Source organism: Macrobrachium rosenbergii, chromosome 27 (genome assembly GCF_040412425.1).
Source record: "Macrobrachium rosenbergii isolate ZJJX-2024 chromosome 27, ASM4041242v1, whole genome shotgun sequence".
In the NCBI taxonomy this organism is placed as follows: Eukaryota; Metazoa; Arthropoda; class Malacostraca; order Decapoda; family Palaemonidae; genus Macrobrachium; species Macrobrachium rosenbergii.
Window position 1 is genome coordinate 23167259 of NC_089767.1, and position 14750 is coordinate 23182008.

At 32.4% G+C, this 14750-nt stretch overlaps 1 protein-coding gene across 2 annotated transcripts in view; it reads left to right on the top strand.

Annotated features, from left to right (window-relative positions):
- The first annotated feature begins 5498 nt into the window (after window positions 1–5498).
- LOC136853496 (transcription factor hamlet-like) overlaps window positions 5499–14750 on the top strand; it is a 94680-nt gene continuing 85428 nt past the window's right edge. The window contains exon 1 of one of the 2 annotated variants that reach the window (XM_067129149.1): window positions 5499–6069. The gene's annotated coding sequence lies outside the window, so the exon portion shown is untranslated. The remainder of the gene's footprint in view (window positions 6070–14750) is intronic. The other variant, XM_067129150.1, reaches the window with a different exon arrangement.

The window sequence follows — 14750 nt, forward strand, 5'->3', positions numbered from 1 at the left end:
AAGGTTCTCTTCAGCTGCTTCAGACCTTCACTAAGGTCCCCTTCAGCTGCTTTCGACTTTTACTAAGGTCCCCTTCAGCTGAAGAGGACCTTAGAGAAGGTCGAAAGCTCTTGTTTTTATATTTGTACTTGAACTTGGTTTTTTACAGTGGCTGTTTTCTTAACCATGGCATATCGAAAGGATAAAAAGAAGTAATAGCAATATAAATATAGAACGCTTCATAAACAGGCAGACATTAGCGGCGATACAACTGACTCGGTAAAACAGAAATTGCAGTGTTTTATAGACTTTGAGCAAAACAAGCTTTAGTTGACGAATGAAACTGCATAATCGACAGGCACATTACAAAACGTTTTTTACGATTTATGCTGAACACAGACACGTTATTAGGAACGTTTATATAATACCGAAGCTAACGAAGGTTGCTAAGGCTTCTGAATAACATCACAAATTAATTTAAGGATTCTCACCAGGCAACAAGTTCATGAAAACATTGATTTGGGGCCACGAGCACGGACTAAGTAACAACATGGTCTGTAAGTTATCAAATCAAGTGATTTCTTTTTTCAAATAAGCGGCTGTTTTTTTTTCACAATTAGCATCGCAGGAGTTCTTTAGCATCGCACGCGGGTGCTTATGAGGGAAACAGAAGTCTTTGTGTTGGGTAATAAGAAAATGCAACTCTGATATTTTAAATTGTCCTAAAACAGAGACACACCAAACTCTCAATTAGGGTTTGAAATGGTAAAAGAAACAAAGGTAGATAATTAAAGGAGGTGGGTTTATGGTAAAGGTTAGATAGCTAAAAGTTGAACAAAGTCTTATTCATATACAAAATGATTTTGAAACAGAGACACACCAAACTGTCAATGTAGGGTTTGAAATGGTAAAAGAAACAAAGGTAGATAATTAAAGGAGGTGGGTTTATGGTAAAGGTAAGATAGCTAAAAGTTGAACAAAGTCTTATTCATATACAAAATGATTTTGAAACAGAGACACACCAAACTCTCAATTAGGGTTTGAAATGGTAAAAGAAACAAAGGTAGATAATTAAAGGAGGTGGGTTTATGGTAAAGGTTAGATAGCTAAAAGTTGAACAAAGTCTTATTCATATACAAAATGATTTTGAAACAGAGACACACCAAACTCTCAATTAGGGTTTGAAATGGTAAAAGAAACAAAGGTAGGTAATTAAAGGAGGTGGGTTTATGGTAAAAGTAAGATAGCTAAAAGTTGAACAAAGTCTTATTCATATACAAAATGATTTTGAAACAGAGACACACCAAACTGTCAATTAGGGTTTGAAATGGTAAAAGAAACAAAGGTAGATAATTAAAGGAGGTGGGTTTATGGTAAAAAAGTAAGATAGCTAAAAGTTGAACAAAGTCTTATTCATATACAAAATGATTTTGAAACAGAGACACACCAAACTGTCAATGTAGGGTTTGAAATGGTAAAAGAAACAAAGGTAGATAATTAAAGGAGGTGGGTTTATGGTAAAAGTAAGATAGCTAAAAGTTGAACAAAGTCTTATTCATATACAAAATGATTTTGAAACAGAGACACACCAAACTCTCAATTAGGGTTTGAAATGGTAAAAGAAACAAAGGTAGATAATTAAAGGAGGTGGGTTTATGGTAAAGGTTAGATAGCTAAAAGTTGAACAAAGTCTTATTCATATATAAAAATGATTTTGAAACAGAGACACACCAAACTCTCAATTAGGGTTTGAAATGGTAAAAGAAACAAAGGTAGATAATTAAAGGAGGTGGGTTTATAGGTAAAGTAAGATAGCTAAAAGTTGAACAAAGTCTTATTCATATACAAAATGATTTTGAAACAGAGACACACCAAACTGTCAATGTAGGGTTTGAAATGGTAAAAGAAACAAAGGTAGATAATTAAAGGAGGTGGGTTTATGGTAAAAGTAAGATAGCTAAAAGTTGAACAAAGTCTTATTCATATACAAAATGATTTTGAAACAGAGACACACCAAACTCTCAATTAGGGTTTGAAATGGTAAAAGAAACAAAGGTAGGTAATTAAAGGAGGTGGGTTTATGGTAAAAGTAAGATAGCTAAAAGTTGAACAAAGTCTTATTCATATACAAAATGATTTTGAAACAGAGACACACCAAACTGTCAATGTAGGGTTTGAAATGGTAAAAGAAACAAAGGTAGGTAATTAAAGGAGGTGGGTTTATGGTAAAAGTAAGATAGCTAAAAGTTGAACAAAGTCTTATTCATATACAAAATGATTTTGAAACAGAGACACACCAAACTCTCAATTAGGGTTTGAAATGGTAAAAGAAACAAAGGTAGATAATTAAAGGAGGTGGGTTTATGGTAAAAGTAAGATAGCTAAAAGTTGAACAAAGTCTTATTCATATACAAAATGATTTTGAAACAGAGACACACCAAACTGTCAATTAGGGTTTGAAATGGTAAAAGAAACAAAGGTAGATAATTAAAGGAGGTGGGTTTATGGTAAAAGTAAGATAGCTAAAAAGTTGAACAAAGTCTTATTCATATACAAAATGATTTTGAAACAGAGACACACCAAACTGTCAATTAGGGTTTGAAATGGTAAAAGAAACAATGGTAGATAATTAAAGGAGGTGGGTTTATGGTAAAAGTTAAGATAGCTAAAAGTTGAACAAAGTCTAATTCATATACAAAATGATTTTGAAACAGAGACACACCAAACTGTCAATGTAGGGTTTGAAATGGTAAAAGAAACAAAGGTAGATAATTAAAGGAGGTGGGTTTATGGTAAAAGTAAGATAGCTAAAAGTTGAACAAAGTCTTATTCATATACAAAATGATTTTGAAACAGAGACACACCAAACTGTCAATTAGGGTTTGAAATGGTAAAAGAAACAAAGGTAGATAATTAAAGGAGGTGGGTTTATGGTAAAAGTAAGATAGCTAAAAGTTGAACAAAGTCTTATTCATATACAAAATGATTTTGAAACAGAGACACACCAAACTGTCAATGTAGGTAAAAGAAACAAAGGTTAATTAAAGAAATGATAGTAAAAGAAACAAATACAAAATGATTTTGAAACAGAGACACACCAAACTAGATAGATAATTAAAGGAGGTGGGTTTATGGTAAAAGTAAGATAGCTAAAAGCTGAACAAAGTCTTATTCATATACAAAATGATTTTGAAACAGAGACACACCAAACTCTCAATTAGGGTTTGAAATGGTAAAAGAAACAATGGTAGATAATTAAAGGAGGTGGGTTTATGGTAAAGTTAGATAGCTAAAAGTTGAACAAAGTCTTATTCATATACAAAATGATTTTGAAACAGAGACACACCAAACTCTCAATTAGGGTTTGAAATGGTAAAAGAAACAAAGGTAGATAATTAAAGGAGGTGGGTTTATGGTAAAAGTAAGATAGCTAAAAGTTGAACAAAGTCTTATTCATATACAAAATGATTTTGAAACAGAGACACATCAAACTGTCAATGTAGGGTTTGAAATGGTAAAAGAAACAAAGGTAGATAATTAAAGGAGGTGGGTTTATGGTAAAAGTAAGATAGCTAAAAGTTGAACAAAGTCTTATTCATATACAAAATGATTTTGAAACAGAGACACACCAAACTCTCAATTAGGGTTTGAAATGGTAAAAGAAACAATGGTAGATAATTAAAGGAGGTGGGTTTATAGTAAAGGTTAGATAGCTAAAAGTTGAACAAAGTCTTGTTCATATACAAAATAATTTGTTTGCACCGTAAATTATGTACTTAAAAAAAACTAACTCAAAAAAAAAACCTTATGAACAATATTTTGAACATGGATTTATTCTGCCACTGGTTCCAAAATGAATATCTATACCTACAGTAACATAACAAATAGATTCTACAAAATATTTCAGTAGTAAACTTTGCTGACCTAAGCAGTGATTTGGGAAGCTGGTAGTTGATCGACTCTCGTGGCTCACAGATAGGGTGTTGGAATGTACACGGTTGGCATATAATATACATATATATATATATACATAAATATATGTATATGTATATATACATACACATATATACATATATGTATATATATATAATATGTATGCACAATATATATATATATATATATATATATATATATATATATATATATATATATATATATATATATATATATAGGGATATAAGCAGTTTAAATATAAAATACACAAGGGAAAAAGGAAAAGATCTGTTACACAGTAGAAGAAATTAACATGTGCATACTTGGATGAAATTATAGCAGACAAGAATATAAAAGAGGTTTCTAGATATCACGTTTATATTAACTTTTTTTTAAAAAGGAGACGAGAAAACTGTGCTTGCTGTTTTGTAAATTATTGCACGAAGAAGCAAAAGAAGAAAAAAGAAAGAAGAACCCACGTGTTCTCTTTGAAAGGGTTTGCAGTGAACGGTAGGCTATTATCAAATAACGTAGCTGGTAACTGCATACTTTCGTCAGTTTGGCGTCATTGCGCTAACAACTGACTAACCATCAGGTACTATTTCTTTACTGAAAAACGCCTGATAACTTAAAATCATTAAAAAATAAATTCTTTACTGAAATGAACATACTAAGTTTGATGGGTTGGATTTGAATTTCAACACACTCGTAAGTGAGGCAAACACCATACTCACCATACCACGAGGAACTCATACGTACATACATAACAGATTCATACTTTAATTGCTGAATCATAGATGAACTTCTGTGTAGCAAAACGTCCACAAAATTGAGCCACTCTATACACCCAAACACACGGCTCATCAGCAATGTGTCGAACCCCCCTACAATCTTGCACTTCTTAGATACTGAAGGCCTTCCTTTTCAGCCCATCTTTCATGCCACCTATTCAACGCTTCTTGAGTCTTACTGATCGCCCTTCCCTCTAACACTTCTGCATGGTACAGTTTTTTTCATCAATCTATCGTCGTCCATTCTCTCCGCATGACTGAACCATCTCTATGTTCTGATCCGTCATTTCATCTAAGTATATTAAACCTTATTAACACTTCTTGCACCACATAAGCTCTACAAACAACTCGTCTAAAGGATGGAAGAACGGAAGCAAAATAAAACTGAACGCTCAAAGTGTGCAAAGAGGTCGACAAGTTACTCATGAGGCTTTAGTGAAGGCGTGCGAACCTGCCAACATTGCAGAGGTTTGCCGCACAGTTGCTTCATCCACGATTCACGAGTTAGAGTATATATATATATATATATATATATATATATATATATATATATATATATATATTACACGTACAGACAAACAAATAATTGGGCGACTGCCCTCAGAGACTATAAAGAGAAAGAGCAAGAGAGAGAGAGAGAGAGAGAGAGAGAGAGAGAGATAAGGAAAGGCTGATGGGAGGAAGAAGGATAGGAGGGGTGGAGGGGGGAGAGAGAGAGAGAGAGAGAGAGAGAGAGAGAGAGAGAGAGACTCCCATCGGAGACTATAAGAGGAGTCTGGGAGGAAAGCGTAAGACATTAAGGGAACTATCACACCATCTGAAATATCGTCCATTGGTTGGGTCGGTCCCCGCCCTGGACGGCCGAAGCCCCGCCCACGGATCGGCACTAAGCCCCGCCCACATCCTCTACGGACTCTTGACGTCACGGGAAGCAGCGTCACCCGCAAGTTCAGTACACGTGTGACGTTGGTTGGGGTCGGTGGATGGACGTGCACTAGGACACACTTCTTTTTCTCTGGCCAGTCGCTCTAAAAAAAAAAAAAAAACCCAAGTCGTTTTGTGGTCATAAAACGGACAGGTTAATCACACCGACGACTGATTAACGGGAGGAAAACATCGCGCTTTCGAGTTCGCGAAGTTAGCGCTTTCACGGCCGCGAAATTCGCCGATTAACAGGACATTTTCCTTAATGATACGCTGCTGGGCGTCGTCGACTGATGATGATGTCGAGTGATTAATCGACTGATTATTTGTCGCTTCGGATGCACGGACGATCACTGTTAATCGGTTAATCGGGATAATGAAGGCTGAGTGAGGTTGTGCTTCTCGAAGTCGCTCTGGCCGGTTAACTCATTGCAATTTTAGGGTGAGTGTTTGAGTTCTTCATGAATTTGTAATGACTGATATAATGAGATACTAATTAGCAGTGTTTGTGACGCCAGGTTTGGTAACCGTAAATCAATCGGTTAGGAGTAATTAGCATGTCATTAGAATGATGAGATTACCTGTGCTATTTCTTCGTCAAATTTTATAATCCAAATGCGTTATAGTGTTACAAAATTACGATGCGTAATTATAATCTGTCTGTAAACGAAATTCATATAATTACAGCACACTGAGTCCGTCATGGAATTACGCGCCTTTGATTTAATCTAGCAGCGGATTGCAGAATTTCCAATGCAGTTCTTTTAGCTTTGTACGGGCCGATATAGGGTTTTATAGGATTTTATAGGATTTTACGGAATTTAAGGGGATTCAGATTTCAGCCATTTTTAATAATGCTTCAAATTCTTTATAAAAAAAAAATTTTCCCCCAAAATTATTAACTTTCGTGAATAACATTCCGGACGATATAAAGTTTATAGGATTTTATAGGATTTTATAGGATTTTATAGGATTTTACGGGATTTTAAAGGATTCATAATCCAGTTACTTCTAAAAGGACTTCAAACTCCTTTATAAAAAAAAGTCCCAAAATTGTTCACTTTCAAGAACGAACATTCCGGCTGTCTAAAGCTAGTCATTATTCTTACGCAAGACTAGTGATCACTGTACGCCGTGACGTTATAATGAGTATAGTGAAGAAATCCCTTTGGGAATATTAACTTTGTTCCTCGTTCCCTATGTTCTTAACTTGACAATAATTTTGTTCTTGAGTGACTGTGGTTGGTAAAGCTCTTATTAATCATTTGCAACATCATGACCTTCAGATTTTATAGATGGATAATATCCTTTCCACATTATTGACAATACGTTATTATTATTATTATTATTATTATTATTATTATTATTATTATTATTATTATTATTATTGTACTGTACATTGAGGGAAAATTTTTGTGACTTAGTCACATTCCTCTGTTTTAGGATGTTTGGAATATACGTAAGAAATATTTGTGATTCATTTGTACGGTTCTAGTAATTTGTTTTTCAAAAGGACGTGTCTCTGACCCGACTGATTTCCGAATCCTATTTGAATATTCATTTGCCAATAACGTGATGGCAGATCGAAGGTACTGATGGGAGGTTTGAGATATACTGTACATACATACATATATATATACATATATATATATATATATATATATATATATATATATATATATATATATATATATATATATATATATATATATATGTATGTATGTATATATATGTATATATATATATATATATATATATATATATATATATATATATATATATATATATATATATATATATATATAAATATGTATGTATATATATATATGTACAGTGTGTATGTATGTATGTATGTATGCATGTATGTAAGGCAGAAGGAAAAGGAATATTTGAATCAAAACTAGATATCCTTCATTTGCTGAAGGAGTCCTTTCCAAGCGGAGACTGAAAATCGGATTCAAAACCTAACTACGCGAGGCGTTTTATGTCGAAATCTCTTTCAGCGCTAATATTTACACTAGTTTTATGAACTGGAATATTCTGCGAAGCGGATTACACTGCCTATTTAGTCACCGATGTATTTATTTTCTTTTTTTAAACATTATGTGAACTAGTTTTTAAATATATATATATATTTTTTATACTTCCACTGTTTGCTTGACTAATTACCTTAGGTGTCTTTGTTTTAGCTCGTCTTGTTTTGCCCGAATTTGCTGGATTGCTTAAGTGACATTGCCTGCCCCTTTCACCAACTTTTTTTTTTTCATCGTATTCCGAAAGAATACGATTCAGATCACTTCAGGTACAATCTGAAATCGGGTACTGAAGATTGCCATCCAGATGAAACATGAAATTCAGTTTCAAGTAAAAATGATAAAAAATGGATTATTTACAAATTAAGAATTCAGTTACCAACTTTTTAAACGGGTGTATGTCGCCCCACGTCTGTAAGCACAGCCAGTGTGTGTGTGTGTGTGTGTGTGTGTGAGAGAGAGAGAGAGAGAGAGAGAGAGAGAGAGAGAGAGAGAGAGAGAGAGAGGTGGGGAAAAAATGCAGAAATCCATCACATCTATCTTTTGAAGTTGAAAATTGAAATGTAGTCGGGAGGGTCTTTGATACACGCGGACTCCATCCCTATGGTATATCGCGCGAAACTCTGAAGGACCTTTGTCTTTTATGGAGAAATAATAATACGCCGTGCTTTGTATACGTGACTATGTATGAAGGATATTTCGGAAATGTCACGTTGCAATTTGGGTGTTACAGTTAGAAAATACTAGAATAATAGTAGGAGTAGATATATTTACCTGGAATTTTTTTTATTTTTCATGACAGCTATCGCTTATATTATATTCAACTCTGCATATTCACCTTAGTTTTGCAGTTATTCTATCTATTTGAAATACACGTTTATTTTCCTTTATTTCCTAACTGAGTTCTTTTTGATTTGCTGTGTGTATTCATATTTCATTTATTTTCTTTCATTTCTTTCTGTTTTTCGTAGATTTCCATATCTATTCGTTCACCTATTTTTGTAAAGTTCCTCCTCTCCATTTTCCATCCGGAAAATCATGCAGTGTTTATATTATGCTTTTTTTTTTTACACGTTTATGGATTTGACTTTAAATCTCATTCCTGCGCTCATCTGCATTTACTTTCGATTTTTTTTTTTTTCATCAAGTTTAGCTCTTTATTTTTCATTTTCCTTCTTCATTTTGACTGCTTCGGAATGATGCAGTATGTGTTTTTCATTTAATTTAGCGCTCTTATTTTTTCGCTTTCTGTTCATTGCTTTTGCAATTTCCTAAAATTTTAAACATTATTATTCCTTCCCCTGTAAGTTTTCCATTTTAGGCCAATTTTTTTTGCATAGACTTTTATCAATTTTGCCATCACTTCGGCTTAAATAGTTCCTTGTATTTCCGTGCAAATCTCCTATTTCAAAATATCCTCTATGCAAATGTTTTCGCTCAAAAATGTGTCCAAAGTTTTCCGATGCTTCATAGACAAATATTTATACAAATAATTACAGTTTATGTTATACTTAGCGTGCTTCCAGAATATCTAAATATTTATGTATGTTTCGCCGTAGCTGCTTATTGTGATTCATTTCGAATCTTAAATATGATTTTCACCTTGAACTTCCGATATTGCGTGTTTGGAAGACATATTTCTTGTGCATTATGTCTCTCTTAGGTATTTTTTGTTATTTGTCTAATTACTTGTCCTCCACCTCACAACTTTACACACAAGTGAAATACTCACTCACACACCTTATATATATATATATATATATATATATATATATATATATATATATATATATATATATATATATATATATATATTTTTTTTTTTTTTACTTGTCCATCTCGGAACTTTACACATAAGTGAAATACTTACGCACACACCATACGTATATATATATATATATATATATATATATATATATATATATATATATATATATATATATATATATATATATGTATGTATATATGTATGTATGTATGCATGTATGCATGCAAACATATTTAAATTATATCATCCTCATTTTCCCACAGCTCTGTTAGTCTCACTTTTGCACGTGTACATGAGAACGTCTATAATCCATTGCTCATTTACCTTGTCCCATGGGATTGCGCTCATCATCTTCACATATAATGACAGTGGAACACTCTCTTCATTATATTTTTCCTCGTTTTCATTGTTCCTTTCAAGTACTCTCTCATCTTCCATCCATCTTTTATTCTCGGCCTCATTTCTGTAGTCATCTTTCGATAAGCGTTGAAATCACCGTTATTTGATATCACTGTATTATGTTTTCATTTATTCATACCAGCTTTGTTTCATTTGTCGGTTTTCGTAAAATGTTTGAAATCTTTCATATATTTCCGATGGGAAAAATGCTATTGTAATTAATCTGTGGATCCTACTTTTCCGTCAGTGATTCATTATAATTATTATTATAAAGTTATAAAGTAAAAAAATTATAATTATTATTATGAAGTAAACAAATTATAATTATTATTATAAATTAAAAAAAGTAGGCCACGTGTAAGATACTGACGAGAGAGAGAGAGAGAGAGAGAGAGAGAGAGAGAGAGAGAGAGAGAGAGAGAGAGAGAGAGAGAGGAGAGAGGTTTGCTCTTATAATTGCGATTTTCAGGACATGCATTTGTTTACAAAAATATTTTATACTTTTGACAACTCACATCCAAAGTGTACGATAATTGTCGTAAAATCCTTGGAACTAATCCCTCTGACCACGTGAGAAAATGTGATTGTAATTAATCTATGGCTTCTACTTTTCCGTTGGTGATTTATTATAATTATTATTATTATTATCATCTTGTGTAAAAATGTTGATAGGATTATTATTCGTGCCGTTTTTTTCCGTTCTTATATCTGTATAGGAAATGTGGTTAATCATACTTTCCTGAATGGAAACGGAGCATAATTATCAACCAGGGTTGGAGTAATTACACTTGAAGTAATAAATTACAATTACAATTACAATACTTTTAAAAAATCACAATTACAATTACTTTCAAAAAATCACAATTACAATCACACTTGCTTTCAAAAAATCACAATTACAATTACAATTACTTTAAAAAAATTAAATTATAATTACAAATATAATTACATTTGGAAATATCAATCACATTACAATTAAAATTATTTAACAAACAAATTCAATTACAATTACAGTTACAATTACAAGGGATTTGGGTGCGAGAGTAAACGCTAATCTTTGAGGCGAGCAAATCGAGCTAATAAGGTCTCATAATTTTTTCCCAGAAGTGTAAGTGATAGAAGAGCAGAGGTCATATTAAAACAGTATTTATCAGCCCTAGTTAGGAATAGTGGCGGAGCGCCAGGAAATTTAAGTCTTTTAAGCAAATTAAAGCAACCCATCACTCTTAATGGAGCCCGATCCTTACCACTTCAATTTGATAATTACAATTGAATTACAAATTACATCACCCTGTAATTAATTGAATTACAATTGCTTACTATAATTTCATTTTCAGTTACAATTACACGAAATTCTGTAATTAATTACATTTCGATCAAATTACAGTTACTATTAAATTACAATTACTATAATTTCATTTTCAGCTACAATTACAATTACACGTACGAAATTCTCTAATTAATTACAATTCAATTAAATTACAATTACAATTATTCTGCAATGATGCCAGATTACACTGAGAAATACAAAATTATTTGCACGAAATTCTGTAATTAATTACGATTCAATTGAATTACAATTACAATTATTCTACAATGATGCCAGGTTACACTGAGAAAAACAAAATTATTTGACATGCGCCATCATGAAAAGTTGAATAAATCAATTAAAGAAGAAGATTTGTGGTTACTCTTACCATATTTTTGATCATTTATTTTATTTAGAATATTTTCTAAATCGATTCCTTGCTGAAGTTCGCGTTTTGCAAATCCAAAAGGTAACTTCACTAGGTTTAGCCGTAGTCAACTTCATATTAACTGTTTCTTACCGATGCTTAATGTTTTTAATTTTTTAATTTTTATAATTACTTATTTTTCCCGATCACGAATTCTTCAAATTTAATTATTTCATACAGTCTTCTATGTTTCCAAAAATAAATATAATGATGGCGTTGCACTGTTTTATAAATATCAATATTTTCTTTTATCAATATCAGTGTTTAAAATTTTTTTGTTTTCTTGGTGTAACTCTTACGAAATAAAACGAAGATCGTAATGGTTAGTTAATCTTAAGAATGATGTAACTGAATTCAGCCAAAATGCAAATATTTTTCATGTAATTACTAATATGGCTAAGGGTCATTGCCATGGCTTTATAAGGAGTGATATTAATTCTGAGATGCTGTATGCAAAATTGTCAAGATTACGGGCTTTTGAAATTAGCAAGTAAGGATGTACAGTAGTAGTCGTGTTAGCGCATCTTTGGAATAATACACAATTGTGCACACTTATACTGATACACACACGTATATATGTATATATATATATATATATATATATATATATATATATATATATACATACATACATATATATATATTATATTATATATATGTATGTGTGTGTGTATACAGTTCATACATACATACATACATACATACATACATACATACATACATACATACATACATACAAACAACAGAAAGCTGTGTTTCAGTAACCCCTCACAAATGATTACAGTTCTCTTAAATAGGGTCATCTAAAGAAAAACGGAGGCAAAATATTAAAGAAATCAGAATTGGAGAAAATTACCTTCGCCCAGCCACTCTCTCTCTCTCTCTCTCTCTCTCTCTCTCTCTCTCTCTCTCTCTCTCTGTATGTAAATATGATAACGAGAAGCACTCGAGATAATTCTCCAAGCAATATGAATGAACTAGTATTGCTTGTGGGCAGGTTTTTACTGCTTGCCGGATGCTGATGACGTAACAATCATAAGTATATCAATCGATAATGAAGTCTTTCTTGGTTTGTTTTGGAAATGACCTCATTCTTATACTTGCCTTTCAATACTCACACACGCATATATATATATATATATATATATATATATATATATATATATATAATTATATATATATACAATTTTATATATATATATATATATATATATATATATATATATATATATATATATATATATATATATATATATATATATATATATATATATATGCTTGATTTTATTAGTTACGAAAATAAGCTTCCACTGGAAAAGAAGTTCATCTCCATTGCAAAGAAGTTCGTCTCTCTATCTTCCTTTGGCCCCAAGATTATATAGAACATGACTGACGCTGTTTCGTGCTTGAATGAACAAACATACCATCTTCGACAAATGTAACGGTTATCATTATAATTCAAATCAATGTACAACCAAATAAGAGTATTATTGGTATTTACTGATTTTGTATTTAATCTTCTGTAGCCACTAATCGGTTAAAAATCTTTAAAAATGTCATACTTGGAAAATAATTATTACTGCCCATACTTTTATATAAACCGTTTCCTAAATGATAATGATTAAATGAAAAATACTACCATGGTAGTTCAATTGTGTGACAGACGTAATAGCAAGCGATATTAATAATATATATTTAGCTTTCTTAGCTTGCTTTATATTGTTGATTATCTTTTACACTTGTTTTTTATATAGGAAATACTTTCAGGTTTAATTTTTCCTCTGGGTAGACTGCTTCCTTCAAAAACTTCGGTGTCAATGACCATATTCATTGAGACGCCAGATTACGAAAATAAAAATCAACAACTGGGTGCCTGCAACATCATAATTGAAATCCGGCATCGGCATAAGGATATGAACAGACCTGTGCTTTTATAGTTATTAGATAGAGTGTAACTCTCCCTTCCCCCCTTCTACCCCCACCCAACCCTTCCCCCACCCTTCCCCAAGATTAATGAGAGCCCCAATAGTGGAGCGATCCGTGAGAGAGGGAAAATTCGGGGCGGGGCTAAATCTTCTTAAGACCAGCCTCCTCCGGTTGTGGTTCAGGGGAACGGGATGCCTCAGGTATCTAATCTCTCGGTATTTGATACATTGGTGGGCGGAGTGAAAGGGCTCATCCTCTCTCCGTGACGCTTGGGTTTCATTTCGCCGATGCTACGCGCAGGATCGTCTCGATTTGGATAGGTTTTCATTTTTTTCTTTATTCAATGTAATTAATGATGTTTATTTTTTGTGTTTCTGTTATGATTTTTAATGCGATGGATGGGATCGATTTGGATATGTTTTCATTTATTTATTTATTTATTTATTTATTTGTTTATTTATTTATGTTTATTTCTTTTGTATTTCTGTTAATAAATGGATTTTAATTTTTGCATTTATTTATTTATTTATTTATTTATTTATTTATTTATTTATTTATTTATCTGTTTATTTATAAATTTATTTATATCTCTGTTAATGGTGATGATGAGGAGTTAATTATTATTATTATTATTCTCGTAGAGACTGAAAGACAAAAAAAAATTTTGACAACTCAGGCGAGAGATGTAAAACTGAAAGGAAGAAGAGGCTACCTAAAAAGATAATTAGCATTTGGCAACTGAAACAAATTTTTGCGAAACACAAGAATCGTAAAAAAACTGCCAGTGAGGAAAGCCTGTAACAAATACACACATCCAATTAACAGCTGATTGTCAGTTTTGGCTGCGTAATTAATTTTATGTACTTGTTGGGCTGGATTTTTATTACCGTAAGTTCCCAGGAAATATTTAGATGATCATGGGTCTTATGCTCTGAAGATATTTGGCTTTTCCACTTATTGACCAGACCTGACGCTGATGAATGACCAGCGATGTACCGAACATTTTATTGTCAGTAATGATTTCACTGTTTAAATGATTAGAAACATAAGGGAGTTAATGGAGTTTGCCCATAAAGCTCAGCCTCTCCCGGGAATCGAATCCGTACCTTCTCGCTGGGGCGAACATCGTGACCATTAGACCATGAGCGTGAATTTAATAACATTAGAGCGTAATTTTGGTTTGTATAGGGCTCTTTCCTTCTCTCTCTGTTATGCTGCTGATACAATTTCAGATCTCTCTCTCTCTCTCTCTCTCTCTCTC